Genomic DNA, 13453 nt, shown 5'->3' with positions numbered 1-13453 from the left:
CATGCGCAAACCGCGGTATCCGATAGGACCGCGTTGCGCACGAGCAGTGCCAGCCGGCTGAATGGACACATCATAGGACACAGGCAAAAAGGAATGGATTAAAGCCCGGGGGTCGGACTAAACTGGCAAGGCCAGCTAAATGGATGCGTCATGGGACACAGAGCAGAGGGGGTGGGATAGGGACCAAAAAAAAAAACAAGAATGACAAATAAAAAAGAGCAGAATGAGCATATAACAGCAGAACACGGAGACACAAGATATCCACCCGCAAGGTATCGGGAGTTATCAGAATCATAAACATATACTAATAATAAAAGCCACCAAAGGACACAACAAGACAGGGCATATAGAGCCACCCAGCAAACCTAAGGGAGAAAGGAATGTTATTATGGTAGGTAAGTGCACAAGTATGAGTGCACATAAACATATATACAACAACCATATACCTATACAATATATACCAATATCAGGCCAAAAACACACACATATATAAGTATAAATATGAACAGACTGATGTCCCTTGAGTCCGTGAGTATATATACGAGTGTTCTCTCAATGCCGCTATATAACGTTTCTGGTCCCGAGCTCATAGTTCCATAGTAGATGAAGCCGACACATTCAGATCTATACGAGAGAAAACACTCTTCATCACAAGCCCCTTCTGGCTTGCCAATCTCAAATGTGTATCCAAGCCAATGGTCCATAATGGGAGTTTGCCATAGAATCCGCATTCTAGCTGGAAGAGCAGAATCTCTGCTACATAAGGTGTCCTTTCCTTTGCCATAATGGCATACCGCACATCCACCCTCCAGGGTCCACTTCATTATCAATATGTCAAGGACCTTCACATCCATGTTGGTCCCCATAATAAGCTTGTGATATCCATATCCCAATTCCCAGGGATGATCATTACCCTTTTGGGTGCGTCCTCAGCCTTCCTGAATGGAGACAAATGCAAAATTAGATATGGGCATCAAATCCGAAAGGAACCAAAACAGACATCCCAGAAACTGAAACTGCCCCAATAGATCTACGTGCCAGCTATCCCAGGAACCCCGTGAAGAGCAATTCTTCATTTAGGCCCATGGGTGCGACCGCCTGAAGATCGAAAATCCACCTGGACTCAGCATGCAGGAGATAGTTCAATATATTGCCACCCCTTTCGCCACAGGACACCCTCTGTAACCCCACAACTCGCAAATCCATGGGCGAACCCCTATGTTTAAGCAAAAAATGCGCCGCCACAGGAGTCAAGATTTTACCTTTGCTTTGGTCCATAACCGCCAGGCGTATGGTTGATACGTGTTTTTGAAACCTCTTGCGTAGTTCTTGGGATGTTTGCCCTACATAGATCATATTACAAGGGCAAGTTAGCACATAGATGACGTTTCTGCTCCTGCAGTTGATGTAAGCCTTTAACGCATGTCTGCTGGAATTCGTGGGGTGTATAAATGTGTCCCGGGTAGGCGTCATAAAGGGGCAGACATTACATTCCCCACAGGGGAATGATCCCTTGAGGACAATACCCCTATTAAGTTTGACTGCGGGCCTAGAGAAGTGGCTCCTGGTCAACAACTGCCTCAGATTCGGGGCTCTTCTGGATGTCAATAACGGCCTATTGCTGATGATTTTTTTTTTTTTTTTTGGTCCCTATCCCACCCCCTCTGCTCTGTGTCCCATGACGCATCCATTTAGCTGGCCTTGCCAGTTTAGTCCGACCCCCGGGCTTTAATCCATTCCTTTTTGCCTGTGTCCTATGATATGTCCATTCAGCCGGCTGGCACTGCGCATGCGCAACGCGGTCCTATTGGATACCGCGGTTTGCGCATGCGCATGTGACCCTTCGGACGCTCTAGGATCGCTGCTCACCATGTTTGTGTTCATGTTGTCATGGCGTAGCCGGCGTCTTCCAGCTTCTACCTCTCTTTCTCTCCCACACCAGGTATGCAATTTACTTGATTGGATTCTATATTTAAGCACACACTGTTGCACCTTTAGCTTCACTTCCCCTGACGAAGCTGCAGCGGCAGCGATACGCGTAGGGTGTGCTCCCACCTTATCCCTCTTCTACCTCAGGGCCATTTTTGGGGCTCCATTTCCCTGGTCCTATGTGTATTTAACCCTTGTGGTGCTTTGCACCTTTTGACATTGCTGCATCTCCATATACTATGACTGACGCAGGACAGGTTGTATCTACGGCTGCTATATAGCATGCTACCATATTTCAATCTCAGGACCATGTATTGCATGCATGTTTTACTTTTTGGCTATTAGTAGTGGATACTGACATATTGTGGTCGAGTCCTTTGCGGCCGGTACAGGCACATTTCTGCAGGAGAGTATATGTTATTAGGTGTATCTAGGGTAGGATATTACTGTTTCCTGTTGTATTATGGGATTGTCATTTATTATGGGATATGGTGGGCATAGGGATTTGTTCATTTGATTTTAAATGTTTTTAACATGTTTTTTGAGGTGTTTAATAAAGGTGTTTTGCTTTATGATATTACTTATTGTCTCTATATTTTGGGTTGTGCATACTAGTTTTAGTCTACTCTTTCTCTTTGCCTTTGTAGTGATGGAGAGCCAATGTCGCTATGGTCCAGAGTAATGATGAGCGAATGTGCTCGGGTAAGCTATTATCTGAACATGCTCGGGTGCTAACCGAGTGTCTTTGGTGTGCTTGAAATACATGCTCAAGTCCCTGTGGCTGCATGTCTCGTGGCTGTTCGACAGCAGCAACACATGCAGGTATTGCCTAACAAACAGGGAAATCATACATGAGTTGTGGCGAACAGACATGCAGGCGTGGAGATTCACACATATTATTCGGGCACGCCGAAATCACTCAGTTAGCACCCGAGTATGGTCATATAAGACCTTATCAGAGCACGTTCGCTCATCACTAGTCCAGAGTTGTTGTAAGGACTCACCAAGTGAGCTGTATCCGTGAAGCCTCTTGACCTGGTGGGCACATGAACCCTATGGGCTTGGGCAGCTTCCAGAGGACACATGGAATAGTGGGGACTAGGACTAACTGGAAACTCAGGAGCAGAAGATATAATGGATCCCAGCAGCAAGGGATAAGAGTTAAAATAATGTAGAACATATGGTGGAGCAAACTAAGGAACACTAGAGTCTCAATTCTAAGATACAGGTATGTGTGTCAATGGTCCTTACATAGGTCTCGAGAGATAATGTCATTGATCCATGCCGGAAAACCTGCAAAACCTAACACGGAGCACAACAGAGGGCAGCGAATCTAATAGAAGGGAGCAGAGCCCATGATACCCAGGACAAATGTGTAGCACTTGTAGTCTAGTGATGACACAACCAGAGTTCTAAATATCATATCCGTTCACAGGGAAAGCGTATTCTTACAGACCCCAAAAAAATGCTAACTGAATTAAAGGGTAATTCATGCAAGGGTTAATGTGGTGTACATTTTTATAAGTTAGATAGGTGGGCTTGGCAAGAAAGTTGACCAGAACTGGTGCTAAAATTGGCAAAAGTCATGACATTTTCACACAACTTCCGAGTTGCGTGAACATTTTGCGACTTTTTAAGGTGTTTTTACACCAGAATTCTCACATAAACCCCCTAATGAATGGGACCTTAAGTCTTTGAAGCAGCTTTTGGTGCATTTTTTTCTCAATCAAAGCAAGATAGCAAAATAAAAAAAGCTAGATGTAAACAAAAGTCAGCCGATACGCTGGATACTGATCATAAAACCCTTTAATCCCACCTCCATTCAATGGAGATGAGCCTACAGGGCCATCTCTATGAGAAGATAAACCAGCAAGTGTTTAGTTTCCCTCCAGCACAGCACCCCCACAGGAGTAATGAAGCATTACAGAATATATACCTGCTGCACACTGCTATCACAAATTAAAATCGTGAAGGGTAAACCTGTGGTTTGACACCTTTTGTTAATTTTTTCTGCAGAAATATGAAAGTTTTAGAGACTATTTCCGTTGAAGACCTTTTGTCCCATTATCAAGCTCAGGAGACTCCCAATTCAACTGGGATGATCTGCCAATTGAACTGGGAAGGTAGTCTCTGTGATTAAAATGATGCTTAGTAAAATACTTATCAAGCAAGTGAAAATCTTTTTTTTTTAATGCTGAGATGGACTAACAATACATCTTCAATCCTTCTTTCCAGGGCTCTTTCAAACATCTGTATTTTGTTTTTCCGTTCCATAAGTGTTTTTCATGGACAGCATTCGTACCTATAATAATCTGTGCGGTAGGTAGTTCACGTGTCCATTTTTTTCTTCGGAATGAGTGGTCAGGTCAAAATCGCGAAGACGTGTTTTATATTGATCCAAGTGTAAGTCTGTCTGTCCGTGAAAAAAATCAGACAACATTCGGGTGACATCCTCTTGCTGTTCAGTTTTCACGGACTGCTAGATAGGGGAAGGTGGAAAAACTTATTTTTCATGCAAACAAAACTGATGAAACTTGGATGAAACTATGAGGAAATTCCGATAAAACAATGAACAAAAGCCAATGATGAAACTAGCACGCTTTTTTTTCTTACGAAAAGAGAGCAGCCAATTAAGGGAATGACTTTAATATGCAAGTAGAAGTCCAGAACTTTGCAGAAAGGCATAGGTCATACCAAGGGTGCACCAAAGCGCCCTCAATTCCATCTACTATATAATCGTCTAATTCTGTCAGTTTGTCTGTAACGGAAATCACGGGTCACTGATTAGTCGCGGGCGGCTGGTGTGACCAATCAGCGACAGGCGCTGTCCGGCCGTAGTTGAGTCACGTTTACTGAACAAGTTCTGTCAGTCACAGTGCTACGTAGTTCAGTCACGTTTTACTGAACAAGTTCTGTCAGTCACAGTGCGACATAGTTAAATCACATTTACTGAATAAGTTCTGTCAGTCACAGTGTGACGTAGTTCACTCACGTTTACTGACCACGTTCTGTCAGTCACAGTGCGACATAGTTCGGTCACGTTTACTGAACAAGTTCTGTCAGTCACAGTGCCATGTAGTTCAGTCACGTTTACTGAACAAGTTCTGTCAGTCACAGTACCACGTAGTTCACTCACGTTTACTGAACAAGTTCTGTCAGTCACAGTGCCATGTAGTTCAGTCACGTTTACTGAACAAGTTCTGTCAGTCACAGTACCACGTAGTTCACTCACGTTTACTGAATAAGTTCTGTCAGTCACAGTGCCACGTAGTTCGGTCACGTTTACTGAACAAGTTCTGTCAGTCACAGTGCCATGTAGTTCAGTCACGTTTACTGAACAAGTTCTGTCAGTCACAGTACCACGTAGTTCACTCACGTTTACTGAATAAGTTCTGTCAGTCACAGTGCCACGTAGTTCGGTCACGTTTACTGAACAAGTTCTGTCAGTCACAGTGCCACGTAGTTCGGTCACGTTTACTGAATAAGTTCTGTCAGTCACAGTGCCACATAGTTCACTCACGTTTGCTGAACAAGTTCTGTCAGTCACAGTGCTACGTAGTTCGGTCACGTTTACTGAATAAGTTCTGTCAGTCACAGTGCCATGTAGTTCAGTCACGTTCACTGAACACGTTCTGTCAGTCAGAATATTCTAGAATACCCGATGCGTTAGAATTGGGCCACCATCTAGTATTAAAGGGAACCTGTCACCCCGTTTTTTTCAGATTGAGATATAAATACTGTTAAATAGGGCCTGCGCTGTGCGTTACTATAGTGTATGTAGTGTACCCTGATTCCCCACCTACGCTGCGCAATACATTACCAAAGTCGCCGTTTTCGCCTGTCAATCAGGCTGGTCAGGTCGGGTGGGCGTGTTCACAGCGCTGTTTCTTCCTCAGCTTTACGTTGGTGGCGTAGTGGTGTGCGCACGTTGAGGTGACTAATCCACTGTGGGCACGTGAACAAGGAGCGCGCGATCTGCGCTATCACCCCCTGTCATCGGTGAGGTCAGCCATCTTCCTGGGGCCGCGCGTGCGCAGATGGAGTGCTCTGCTGCACGGGGCTTCAGGAAAATGGCCGCGGGATGCCGCGCGTGCGCACAAGAGATCGCGGCGGCCATTTTCCCAAAGCCGAGTTTGAAATCCGGCGCCTGCGCTGTTTAGTACAGGCTGGTGCAGGCGCAGTGAGCTCTGGCCGTCTGACCTCACATGCAGTCTTGCAGACTGCGCCTGTGCGGCCGCCCACCTTATGCACACGCAGTGCGCATGCCCAGGAATCCCATCCCCGCACTGTGCATAATGCATAACACAGTGCGGGGATGGGATTCACTAGCTGGGTGGCCGCAGACGGCGAGAGCTCACTGCGCCTGCACCAGGTAGTACTAAACAGCGCAGGCGCCGGATTTCATGGGAAAACAGCGCGGAGGGGGCGGCGCCCGGCGCCCCTGAAGATTTGAGTGACGGCAGTGTGGCGTTTCCAGCAGGGGGGTTAAGACCTGCCTCCCTGGCTAAAGAAAGGTATTTTTGCTAAATTATAAAACGCTTTATTTTGGCAATAACTGCACCAAAAAGTAAAAGAGCCAACTTGTTAGAATGCAGCATTACTGCTGCACAAGGTGGCTCTTTTAGTTTATAACGGCTGGAGGGGGTGACAGAGGCCCTTTAAGTTAACCTGCATGTGCCTGGTATGATTATTTGTTAGGCTTCATCCCCTATATAAATGTTTATGAAGTTAAATTGGCATTTTGTGTGTGACACACTCCCTCTAAAATCCCTTTAGGAACCCAGCATCTCTCTTTAGGACTGTATCCCCACCAGTCTGTTACATAGAAAAGATTCACAAGAAACTTCTCAATTTGCCTTTTAGATGCAATTGGGAAAGGAAGATGAGGCTCTCAACCATACATGTGAACAAATAGATATTTCACAGAAGAGTCAGAAACTGAACTGTTGGGCAAATTCAGCTCAAAGAAGAAATTATCTTAACAGGATTTACAGAATATTCATAGGAATATAGCTCTACATTGCAGATTGTGGCCCGATTCTAACGCATGGAGTATTCTAGAATATGCATGTCCCTGTAGTATATGGACAATGATGATTCCAGAATTCGCCGCAGACTGTGCCCGTCGCTGATTGGTCGAGGCAACCTTTATGACATCATCATCGCCATGGCAACCATTATGACATCTACGTCGATACTGTGCCCGTTGCTGATTGGTCGAGGCCGCCAGGGATGTCTACGTCCTTTATGACATCATCGTCGCTGTGCCCGTCGTTGATTGGTCGAGGCCTGGCGGCCTCGACCAATCAGAGACGCGGGATTTCCAGGACAGACAGACAGACAGACAGAAAGACAGACAGACAGACGAAAAAAACCTTAGACAATTATATATATGGATTCGTATTCGTGATCGGTAACATGAGCATTTTTCTTAAAATCGAAAAAGTGGGTAACATTCGGTAAAAGATAGAATTAAAGCCAGCAATTCATGTGCCGCGTTCAGTAAAATCACAGCATGACAGGTTAGAATAGAATAGATATACACACATAGAATACAAAGATATATAGATGGTCAGTGACACACACATATATATGTGGCACCCCAGGAGTCCGGGTACCACAGTGGTATTGCCTTCCTCTCGGGGAGGGTGATGCCATGCCTGGAAGCGAAGAGGATTCCTTTGACAGGTAACAAATACATGCAACATGTTCTGACTCCAGGCCAGAAAGGAGAGCTCTAGACCCGGTTTCAGGGGAACATCCCTATATATGTTCTGGCTGGGGGAGGAGTTAAGGAGTCTGTCAGAGAGAGAGACAGAGGCAGTCAGAGAGAGGAGTGAGAAGTGTGGAGGAAGGGAGTCGAGAGGAGAGCTGGAGCCGTGCAGACACAAGGTTCTGCAACTCCTGACAGGAGTCAGTCAGATTATAAGAGACTGTGAGGGGAGAAGAAGCAAAGGAGAGGAAAGATACTGGGAGTGGAGCTGTGAGCGGGCTCCCTCCAGAATCAGCGCAGGAACCGGACACCGGGAATCCAAGGCTGTGTGGGACTGTATGCCCCACAGTGGAAATCAGAGGGCAGGAGATTCCAAGTCGCCTGCCCCCAACCACACCCGAAGGCCCAGCAGCATATAGAGCCCGGAGTCACTGCAAGTTGGGACACCTGTAAAATGGCTCGAGTTGACTGCCATGCGGGTACTGTCCTACATATAGGACAGAGAGAGGACCTTTTGTAAAACCTTAGGCAGCAAGGGACGAACATTACAGCGCAGAAAGGAAGGCTTCCAACCCCACCTGGCTAAAGGGACTCCAATCGCTTCCAGGCTGGCCTGACTTCACCATCACCTGTTACTGATACCCTGGACTGTGGCTGTATACTACCAGTAAAAGGTAAAGAGACTGCAACCTTGTGTCCTCCAATTCTTTCTGGCACTACACCGCCTGTCATCTTTACCCACTACACCGGGAGCCCTGGGGACTAAGCTTCACCTGTGGGAAGTCATACCATCCCTGCTGAAGTACCATCATTCCCAGTGGACCCCTCTAAGCAGCGTCGTTCATCCCTGACTGAATACCACAGGTGGCGTCACGAACATTCTTTATTCAAAACAACCCCTTTAAAGACTTTCCCTTTAACTTGAATGCCCAGGGCCACGAACCCGGTCACTGCCACCATGACCACCCCTTTAATGACCATCGGACCCGTCCAGAGTATCCCAGGGTTATAGCGGGTGCTCCATATACAGTAAGTATGGTGTAATTAAGATTAATAAAGGAGTCTATGACATTCTTTCAATTAAAGGACTTTTTTTGTTGGTGTCTGTGTTTTCTTACAATGTTGGAGGAGTGGGTCTTCTCCTTTCTCCTAACTGCACCTTTAACCCAATCCCACCTCTACCCTCCCTTATCCTCCCCTCTTTTGAAGTCCATTCTGTCCACATCTACTCTCCCTCCAAGTGGCCATCATATACCGACCTCCAGGCCCGGCCACTGCCTTTATTGACCACTTCTCCACCTGGCTTCTTCACTTCCTCTCTGCTGACATTCCCACCATCATCATGGGTGACTTCAACATCCCCACCGATACTCTTCAGTCAACAGCCTCCAAACTTCTGTCCCTTACCTCATCCTTTGGACTTACTCAGTAGTCCTCCGTAGCCACCCACATAGACGGACATACATTAGACCTGGTCTTCACCCGTCTCTGCTCTCAATCTAACTTCACCACCTCCCCTCTCCCTCTATCTGACCACCATCTGCTCACCTTCTCATCCCTGTCCTCCCCACCGGTCATCCATGTCCAGCAAAATGCGCACCCCCACAGAAACCTTGCACACCTAGACACCCACACACTCTCTGACTCTATCCTACCACTGGCATCCATATCCTCACTCCACGACACAGACAGTGCCACTGCTTTCTACAATGCCACTCTCGCATCAGCTATTGACACAGTTGCCCCTCTCGTCCATGGCAGAGTGCGACGTATCAATAGACAACCTTGGCACAATAACACCACTAAAAAGCTCCGGCAAGTGTCCAGGGTTGCGGAGCGGCGTTGGAAGAAAACACACCTGCAAGACGACTTCACTGCATTCAAACAGGCAACACTCGCTTTTAAATCTGCTCTCACCTCTGCTAAACAGGTCTACTTCACAACCCTCGTATCTTCCCTATCCTACAACCCCAAACAGTTATTCAAAACCTTTAACTCCCTCCTCAGCCCCCAACTGCCCCCTCCAACCTCCCTCATCTCTGCTGAGGACTTTGCCACACACTTTAAAAATAAGATCAACCAGACAAGGCAAGTCTTCATTGTTCAACCACCACAACCCCTTTGTATACCAGACCAATGCCCAAATCCCATAACCTCCCTATCCAACATCACTGAAGGGGGGCTTAATTGTCTCCTCTCCAAATCGCACTTCACCACCTGTGCGCTCGACCCCATCCCATCCCACCTCCTCCCCAACCTCACCACCACACATATCCCATCCCTAACCCACCTCTTCAACCTATCACTATCTTCTGGCACCTTCCCTTCTGATATCAAACATGCCACAATCACGCCTATCTTTAAAAAGCAAACCCTAGATCCAACTGCAATGTCCAGCTATCACCCAATATCACTGCTCCCCTTCCCTTCCAAACTCTTGGAGCAGCACGTCCACTCTGAACTTTCCTCCCACCTCTCATCTAACTTCCTCTTTGACAATCTACAATCTGGTTTCCGCCCCCATCACTCAACTGAGACAGCCCTGACCAAAATCACTAACGACCTACTTACCGCGAAAGCTAATGGACAATACTCTGTACTCCTCCTTCTAGACCTGTCCTCTGCTTTCGACACGGTTGACCACTGCCTCTTACTACAGATCCTCTCCTCCTTTGGCATCAAAGACCTCGCCCTATCCTGGATCTCCTCATACCTTTCCAACCGCACATTCAGCGTCTCCCACTCCCACACTACCTCCTCATCCCACCCTCTCTCTGTTGGAGTCCCCCAAGGCTCTGTTCTAGGACCCCTACTCTTCTCCATCTATACACTTGGCTTGGGGCAACTCATAAAGTCCCATGGATTCCAGTATCACCTCTATGCTGATGACACTCAGATCTACCTCTCTGGCCCAGACGTCACCTCTCTGCTGTCCAGAATCCCAGAGTGCCTATCAGCCATATCTTCCTTCTTCTCCTCTCGCTTCCTCAAACTCAATGTGGACAAATTTGAACTCATCATCTTTCCTCCATCCCATAGATCTTCCTTACCTGGCCTATCTATCGCAATCAATGACATCATGCTTTCCCCCGTATCGGAAGTCCGCTGCCTCGGAGTAACCTTCGACTCTGCCCTGTCCTTCAAACTGCACATAAAAGCTCTTTCCACCTCCTGTCGCCTCCAGCTCAAAAATATCTCCAGAATCCGTCCTTTCCTCAACTGTCAATCTACTAAAATGCTTGTGCATGCCCTCATCATCTCCCACCTTGACTACTGCAGCATCCTTTTCTGCGGCCTCCCTGCTAACACCCTTGCACCTCTCCAGTCCATTCTTAACTCTGCTGCCCGACTAATTTATCTCTCTCCTCGCTACTCCTCTGCTTCCCCCCTCTGCAAATCTCTTCACTGGCTCCCATTCCCTCAGCGTATCCAGTTCAAATTACTAATACTGACCTACAAAGCCATCCATAACCTGTCTCCTCCATATATCTCTGAACTAATCTTCCGACATCTTCCATCACGTGATCTCCGGTCCTCCCAAGACCTCCTTCTCTTCTCCACACTTATTCGCTCCTCATCCAACCGCCTCCAAGACTTCTCCCGAATATCCCCCATCCTCTGGAATTCTTTGCCCCAACATGTCCGACTATCAACCACATTCGGATCCTTCAGACGGAACCTGAAAACCCATCTCTTCAGGAAAGCCTACAGCCTGCACTGACCCCGCTGCCTCCTCACCACTAATGGAGCTACCAACTCACCAACACTGGAGCTCCTACAACCCTCAGCCTATTATCTCCTTCCCCACCATCCTGTAGAATGTAAGCCCGCAAGGACAGGGTCCTCGCCCATCTGTATCAGTCCATCATTGTTAGTTTGTTTACTGTAAGTGATATCTGTAACTTGTATGTAACCCCTTCTCATGTAAAGCACCATGGAATCAATGGTGCTATATAAATAAATAATAATAATAATAATAATAATAATGTGACTATGGGGTTAGTAATGGGGCGTCTTATTGCCTTTATGGCACATTGGCCCCACAGAAGCCTCTCCTCAGTCAAGATATATGAAAGCCTGCATAGAGTTTGCTAAAAAACACATGAAGAACTCCCAGACTATGAGAAATAAGATTCTCAGACGAAGATAGACCTTTTTTTTCAATGTTCTGCCTACCCAGGGTTTTTCTCTGCCACCTAAGTAAAAAAAAAATCCTATGTTTGGTATTGCCGTAATCGTAGTGAACTGAGGAATCATGTTCTCAGATTATTTTTACCATAGAGCGATGTTCAAACAAAATCCAAAGAACAATGGCAGTATTTTATTTTTCTTCACTCTTTTGCACTTGGAATTATTTTCCCTCTTTTCAGTATATTACATGTTAAAGTGATTGTTGTCATTCACGAATATACAGCTCTGACAAAAATTAAGAGACCACTACATCAATTCCCTGTCATGGGCAGCCCAATCTGCGGACCTGAACCCCATTGAAAACCTCTGGAATGTAATCAGGAGGATGATGGATAGTCACAAGCCATCAAACAAAGAAGAACTGCTTACATTTTTGCGCCCGAAGCAGTGTGAAAGACTGGTGGAAAGCATGCCAAGACGCATGAAAGCTGGGATTAAAAATCATGGTTATTCCACAAAATATTGATTTCTGAACTCTTCCTGAGTTAAAACATTAGTATTGTTGTTTCTCAATGATTATGAACTTGTCTTCTTTGCATTATTTAAGGTCAGAAAGCACTATTTTGTTTTTTGTTTTTAATTTTGACCATTTCTCCTTTTCAGAAAAAAAAAATACAAACTTTATTTCTTGGAAATTCGGAGACATCTTGTCAGAAGTTTATAGAATAAAAGAACAATTTACATTTTACTCAAAAATATACCTATAAAGAGAAAAATCAGACAAACTGAACAAGTTGCAGTGGTCTCTTAATTTTTGCCAGAGCTGCAAATCGTCCCAACAACAAACAAGCCTTCATACGGGTCTGTTGATGAAAAAATAAAAAAGTCATGATAGTTGGAAGAAAGGGAGAAAAATACGTAAGTGCAAAAATGAAAATCGGATGCAGCAGAAAAGGAGATAGTAGTAACGTGTTATATGAAAAAGGTAATAAAAATTATTGTCAGCAAAAAAGTAATGATGCCTTTGTGCCACGACACCTTTTATGCCATGGCAGCCACAAAAAAAATAAAGTTTATACTCACCTGACACAAGCGACTGAGTCCTATTCTCCCCCTGCATATCGGAGCGGACAGACAGGGGCAGCACAATGCAGTGACATTACTGCACAGTCGGAGAATGGCGGGAACTGATTCTCTACCATAAGATCTACTTGTATCAGAGACATGTTGTCGTCCATACAGTACAAAAAGGTGCATACCCACAGATCCAGATCTGTAACATTAGTAGCGCCAGTGCTATTTTTTTGGGGTGGGTGTGGCACCCCAGGAGCTCGGGTACCACAGCAGTGCTGCCTTCTTCTCGGGGAGGGTAGTGCTATGCCTGGAGACAAGTGAGATTCCCTTTGGAAGGTTATTACACACACAACACCTTCCAAATCCAGGCCAGGAGGGGGAGCTCAAAACCCTGTTTTAGGGCAGCTTCCCTGAATAAAGATCCTGGTTTGGAGCAGTCAGTTCAGTTTGTACAGACAGTCTGTGAGCGAGGATAGACAGGAGAGGAGCAGAGGAGAGATTCAGGGCTCAAGGAGGCTGAAAATAGGCCTCCGAGGAGTCAGTGCGCAGAGACCGGGTACCGGGAGCCCGAGGATAGAGTGGAACTACAGGACACTCAGCAGAACC

The sequence above is a fragment of the Ranitomeya imitator genome, chromosome 5 (genome assembly GCF_032444005.1).
Source record: "Ranitomeya imitator isolate aRanImi1 chromosome 5, aRanImi1.pri, whole genome shotgun sequence".
NCBI classification, from domain to species: domain Eukaryota; kingdom Metazoa; phylum Chordata; class Amphibia; order Anura; family Dendrobatidae; genus Ranitomeya; species Ranitomeya imitator.
This window is presented reverse-complemented; position numbering follows the sequence as displayed.